This window comes from Zingiber officinale, chromosome 4B (genome assembly GCF_018446385.1).
Source record: "Zingiber officinale cultivar Zhangliang chromosome 4B, Zo_v1.1, whole genome shotgun sequence".
Lineage (NCBI taxonomy): Eukaryota > Viridiplantae > Streptophyta > Magnoliopsida > Zingiberales > Zingiberaceae > Zingiber > Zingiber officinale.
In genome coordinates this window covers 108,534,734-108,541,439 of record NC_055993.1, presented here as the reverse complement: position 1 = coordinate 108,541,439, position 6,706 = coordinate 108,534,734, and positions in this window count along the sequence as shown.

The window sequence follows — 6,706 nt, the reverse complement described above, 5'->3', positions numbered from 1 at the left end:
CCCCATTGCAGATGTAACTAGTTAGCTACTATGCAACTGTCCACTCGGCCACTCGTGGGAGTGGTAGCTGGAGAGTTGTACAGTCTGTCACTGACCCCGCCTCTCGACCATACAGGGGTCATGGTGCAGAGAGGTGGGCGGGAGTGACCATCCGTGCATACGCTGTTATTATACTTGCTTTAGCTGCTGCTATTTACATATGCTATTATTGCTTACTTATGCTGCTGTGGTATACTTATGCTGCCATCGCTTACTGCTGTTGTTCACTTATGCCGATATGCTGACTTATGTTGAGATATACATCTCACATGTTACCCTTGTCGCTATGAGTAGCTCTGTAGCAGAGTTGTATTACTCCTGATCTTCTATTACCTAGCCTAGGATATGGTTTCATATATGAGCACATATTATGATTTTATTTTAGTATCTGCTATTTCCCTTATGAGACTGTATACTGTTGACACTCTCTACTTGGATATTATGTTCATGCACTATCTTTCCTTTACCCGCTGAGTCTCAGTACTCACCACCCCACAAAATGGTTTTTCTTTCACCAGGTAGCAGGTAGATGAGTCATGGATGCTTGGAGAGTCCCGACTGCTAGTCCCACGTCATACTCGAGGATAATCTTTTTTATTTTGTTACTATTCGGGTGGTAAGTTGACTTTGCGTATTTTGTTTTCCAATAAATCGATGTAGATTTTGGAGTTTAGTCTGGTGGTCGCAGGTATTTTAGTTAGTGACTTTGCTGGTCTTACATTCGTATTATTTTATAATTTTCTCCCGCGTTTACTTTCAGCCGTGTGGACTGTTATTATACTACATGGTTGTGTGTTTACTTTCAGTTGTCTGGGTTGTTATTATACTACGTAGTTGTGTGTTTACTTTCAGGCGTGTGGGCTGTTATTATACTATGTGGTTGTGTGTTCACTTTCAATCGTGTGAGCTGTTATTTTACTATGTGGTTGTGTGTTTACTTTTAGCTGTGTGGGCTTATTATATTGTGTGGTTGTGCTTATATCTAGCCGTGTGGGTTGTTGAATATGTTATTATATTATTTGTGTATGTATATTGGTCCCAATTGTCATCGGTACAGGGGAGATGCTGCTTGATTTTTGTCTGGCAGGGACTCCTCTGGGGCGTGACAGAAGGCGCCTTCAACCCCTTGAAGGCGTCTTAGACTGAGCAAAATGTAAGCGTTAGTAAAGATAGAATCTTATCTTCACTTGCCTCGCTGGAGGTGCGTTCCACCCTGTTGGAGGCGCCTTTTAGCCTCGGATAAGATTTTCTAGGGGCTATAAAAAGACCCCTGAATCTAGGAAATATTCAACAACTTCTGTATTATCTTTTCTAGTCATTTATGAGATATGAACGTGTGTAAAAAACTTCTCCGCCTTCAATGAAGGAGTTTCTTAGTGACGCTTTAGATTAACAACCACCTACATTGTAACCAAGTAAAACTCTGACATTTTACCTACTCTTTTTAAGTTGTTTTCATTAATATTTGTTGTCTATATATTTGCTTAATTTAATTATGCATCCTTGCTAAGCAAAGTAAGAGATTCACTTTAACTTTAATCGTAGGTAATTCACCCCCTTCTTGTCGGTCCTGCTGCACTAACAATTGATATTAAAATCCGACCGCTTCAGAAGGACTAACCGCCGACTGAAGTACAAAGACGATGACCGGAGCTAGCATCCACCCACCAGTGTTTGAGGGGAAGTTCGCATTTTGGAAGCGATGAATGGAGATATTCTTTAAGACAAATTTTAATATTTTATTAATAATGAAATATGGTTTTGAAGCACCAAAGAACAAGAACGAAGAAGAACTCGAAGAACACCTCTAGACCAAAAAACAGCACAATGAGTTTATGGTAAACGGTAAGGCTGAATTTCACTTTATAAGCATACTACCGGTTGAGAAACTTGACAAATTTGGCAACTATAAGAATGCAAAAGAACTTTGCGAAAAGTTCTTAAAACTCTATGAAGAACCAAAAAAAGCCGAATCTAACTCCTTGATGGACACCGAGTGGTCGTCCAAAGAACCCGAGACCGAGGAAATTGTCAGAACAACATTTATAGTCGAATACCTACCTAAAAATAAAGAAAGCTCATATGAGATAAGCATCGATAAATGGGAAGAGTCTTCAGAAGAAAGTAGTGACGAAGGGGGGTATCGGACAACGAAATCGTAACGGTAAGTAAGGCACGTTCCCGACCTCCTGAGGAATTATTTGAATTCATTAAAATACTTTCTAAAAATATGGTGGATTTAAAAAAAGAAAATGCAAAGTTAAAATTAACTCTAATAAATGCATACAATTTGGAAGACTTTGATAAATTAAAATTTAAAAATGATAAATTAAAAGATAAAATAGAATTACTAGAAAATGACAATTCATGCTTAAATTCTTTACATACTTTAGAAAGAAATTACAAATATCATCAAAAGCTTAACTGGTATTTTAGATACTATAAGGGCTAAAATGTTAAAGTGGAACGACAATTAATTTCCAGAAAATATTTAGTTAATCCAGTAGGACATAATTTATTTTGGGTTACTAAATCTTGTTTAGATAATTAAATAAACTTTTGTTTGCATGCCTAAATTATCTTTATCTTATTAGCCAAAGTAATGCATAATTTACCGAATTTATTCTTGTCAATAAAATCAATCATTTTTGTTAACTTTCTGATAAAATTTATTTTTGCTAAAAATTTTATATGTACAAAATGAAAATATTATCTACAAACATGATGTTTTCTATTATAATAAAATTCTTTGACATTTCTCAAATTTTATTTGAATTATTATGAATCGTTTTCTAAAAAGTTAATTTTTTAGGAAAATAGAAACTCTAAAACTTTAAAATTTTCTAGTATTCGACAATATGTTTTTCATATTCAGAAAATTTTAAAAGAATTTTTAGAGTTGAAAAATATTTTTAAGATTGATTTTCACAAAATTGATTGTTCTAATAAAATCAATTCTGTTCGTTAAACTAACTTTCTTTTCTGTGAAAACTTTTTCTACTGATAAAAATTATTTTTAAAACATGTTAACTTATTGATAATTCTTGTTAAGTACCTCCTAGAAAATTATTTCAAATTTTCTAACAGTTTATTTTTTTTCTAAATTTTTTTATGTGATTAAAGGAAGGTACAAGTTAAGGGGGAGTAAGAATTTTTTTAGAATTTTCATTACAATATTTGATTCTAATTGCAACTTCTTTACATAAGTTATGTTATTGCATTTTTAACCCTAACTTGAACTTGGGTTAATGCACATCATAGAGGGAGAGATTGTAAATGCTCCATGGCAGTTTTGATGTGGTCAACTAAGTTAAATTAGGTTCTGTGTGTGTTTGATCCTTGTGTCTAAGTTTACAAGAGCTTAGAAACACAAGAAGTCGAGTGGAAGACGTAGCTAGCGAGAAAGAAGGTAGGGAAAAGGAGCCGACTGGCTCGGTGCATCCGTTGGATGAGGTGTTGCGGAATAGTACACCGGTGGATGAGAAGAATATGTACAACATTCAAGGGATGAGAAACTGGGAAGGAAGTTTGCTCAAGGAAAAGGTCGGAGTTAGGTTCGAGTGAGCTCAATTCCGGATGCACGAAATCACCCAGCCGATCGGAGTAATGGAAGAGCCAACGGGGTGCTACGGAGCTGCCGGAGGTGCCCTCAATGTGATTGGATACGCCTCCGTGCCTTTCTGTGGGAAGGCACCTTCAACAAGGTTGAAAGCTCCTTCAACCACTCATGGAAAGCGCCTTCAACCCTTTGAAGGCGCCTTAGACTGAGCAAAGTATAACCGTTAGTAAAGATAAAACCTTATCTTCGCTTGCCTCACTGGAGGCGCCTTCCACCCTGTTAGAGGCGCCTTCCAGTCTCGGATAAGATTTTTCAGGGGCTATAAAAAAATCCCTGGATATAGGAAATATTCAACAACTTCTGTATTAACTTTCCTAGTAATTTCTAAGATATCAACGTGTGTAAAAGGCTTCTCTACCTTCAACGAAAAAGATTTTAGTGAGTTTTTCAATACCTTGGATTAACAACCACCTAGGTTGTAACCAAGTAAAACTCTGACATTTTACTTACTCTTTTTAAGTTGTTCAATGTGTCCTCTTATTTTCTTTTATTTAGTTGTTCAATTAAGTCATTATTATTATTGTGCTATTAATCAAAAGAATAAGAAGATGTTTTTTAGGCAATTCACGCCACTCTTGTCGGCCCTACTGCGTCAATAAGTGGTATCAAAGCCAGAACACCTCAGAAGGACTAACTGCCGACTATAGCACCGAGACAATGGCCAGATCAAGCATCTACCCATCGAAATTCGAGGAAGAATTCGCGTTGTGGAAGAAACGCATGGAGATATTTTTTAAAATTGATTTTAAAAGTCTTTTGATAATTAAATATAATTTTGTAGCCCCCAAAAACCAACAAAGAGTAGAAAAAGAAGAGTATATTTGGACTAAGAAGGAGCTTAATAAATAAATTATAAATTATAAATTTAAATATTCATTAAAAACTAAATTATATATTTAGAAAAAATTATAATATTCTTATTAAAATTAATAATTTTATTCTAATAAATAAATTTAATATATTTATCTATATTTTGCATAATTAAAGTGTAAAATCTATAAATTCAATATCAAAATTATTATTTTTTATTTAAAACATGATTCATAAACTTACTAACGAACATGTTCACGAGCAGGGGCGGATCCAGAATTTTAAATTTAGGGGGGCCGCATGCTAAGTGACAAAATTAATTATCGTCAGAAATTTGTACACCCTTGAACAACCTCCGAATTCTCAATTTATCACTGAAATCGAGGTCAAAATTTACTTAGAAATCACCGTCCTAAGTTACCGTGGTTGACAAGACAACAATAACGAACAAGTTCAAATATAGCTCCGACACGAAACAAGGGCCAACGACCCTTCTCAAGTTACGATATTATTTCAAGATTTTGGTATCAAACTACCAATAGAAAATTTAGGTTGCGGACTTTCTAAATATGTAATCAATTTTGAATTCTGGCGATCGAAGATGCTACAATTGACAATGAAAGCAACAATAATGATTTTGGTGTGAATTGGAAAAGATCGAGATGTCTAGCCATAGGAGAGAAAATGTCTATATCATAAATTAGAAAAGATTTCTATATAGTAATAAACTAATAATATTATTACTAATAATATTTGTATATAATTAATGATCAGTAGTTTCCTTTTGTTAAATTTTTTTTTCCAACATAATTCCTATCAGGTAAATTAAAAAACACCCAAGAAAAATATTTTTCTCTAAAATTATATAGCATATTTAATAAGTATATCATCGATTATATTAAAATATATTAAAAAGGAAGATTAATTTCATCATCTTATACTCCTTCACCATTCTAATTATATATGTATACTATATATATATCCTAATATATATAATATAATCATGCATATATATATATATGCATATATAGAAAGGATTTACATGGAGACTTGGGGGGGCCGTGGCCCCCCGAAGCCCCCTTGTAAATCCGTCACTGTTCACGAGCTAATGATTCGAGTATTGTGAAACTTAAGCTTGGTTTGTTTATCTTAATGAGCCTTATTAAACGAGCTTAAACGAGTTTTTATCAAATCGAGTTTCAAATAGCTCATAAACAACTTGGTTCATTTACACCCCTAGACAAATTAGAGATTAGAAGGAGGATCAAGGCATAATTTGGCATGGCCCCTCTGATGCTCAATTCAGATTTACAGAGACAGCAAAGAATAATAGAGAATAAAAACAAAGAATAGTAGTATAATGACAATGTCCAACGCAATTCGCATTCGGTCAGAGACCAAGAGATGGGCTGACTTTTGATGTGTACGTGGTCGAGCTCCTTTGAGGGATCAGAAGGCGATTCTTCTTGAATCGATTTCTACCGAATCATGATCAACCTATGCTGAGTCGGTTTCTATAGAGTCTATCTTTACGAGTCTGTCGTTGTTGGGCGAAGGGAGGTTGAGAATCGAACGAAGATCTCAATCTCTAGTAAGAAAGGACTTAGATAGAGACTTAGGAGGGCAGCTGAGTTCAGGCTCGGTAAAACCCCTCCGATGCTTTAAGTCAGAATTGAAGAAAAGAGAGCAAAATAAGAACAAAAAAATGAATGGAGAAATATCATAAGATCATACTAGTTTCTTAGTTGATTGTGGATACTAGCTTTGAGCCTACCTTGAAATGATTACCTTACACATAGAGAAGGAGAAGAAGAGATGTTTCCCTTTATCAAGGACACTCCTTTCTTCGTACAATGCCTTAATTCAAAGGGCTGTGTAATTTTGACATCTATAATTGTTGTAATCGACATGCCTTTCTCTCGTCGACATGCCTTTTGATCAATTGTTATTTCTCTTGTAAATGGCATGCCTTTGTGAGAATAGACGCCTCTTCTAATCTCACTTCATGTTGTTCCTATACTCAGAATAACATAGATACAATATTTGAGAGCGTCATCCATTCGGGCTCGAGCATGCCATAGTATCGCATAATACAATACTTGAGCGCTACGGGAAACTACAATGCTCGGCGATGTTATTGGTCGAGCACTATGGTACCCGGGAAGCTACATTGCTCGGGAATGTTACCACGAGCACTTGAGGACCTATGGTGCCGAGATCATCACCACTCGGGTTCAG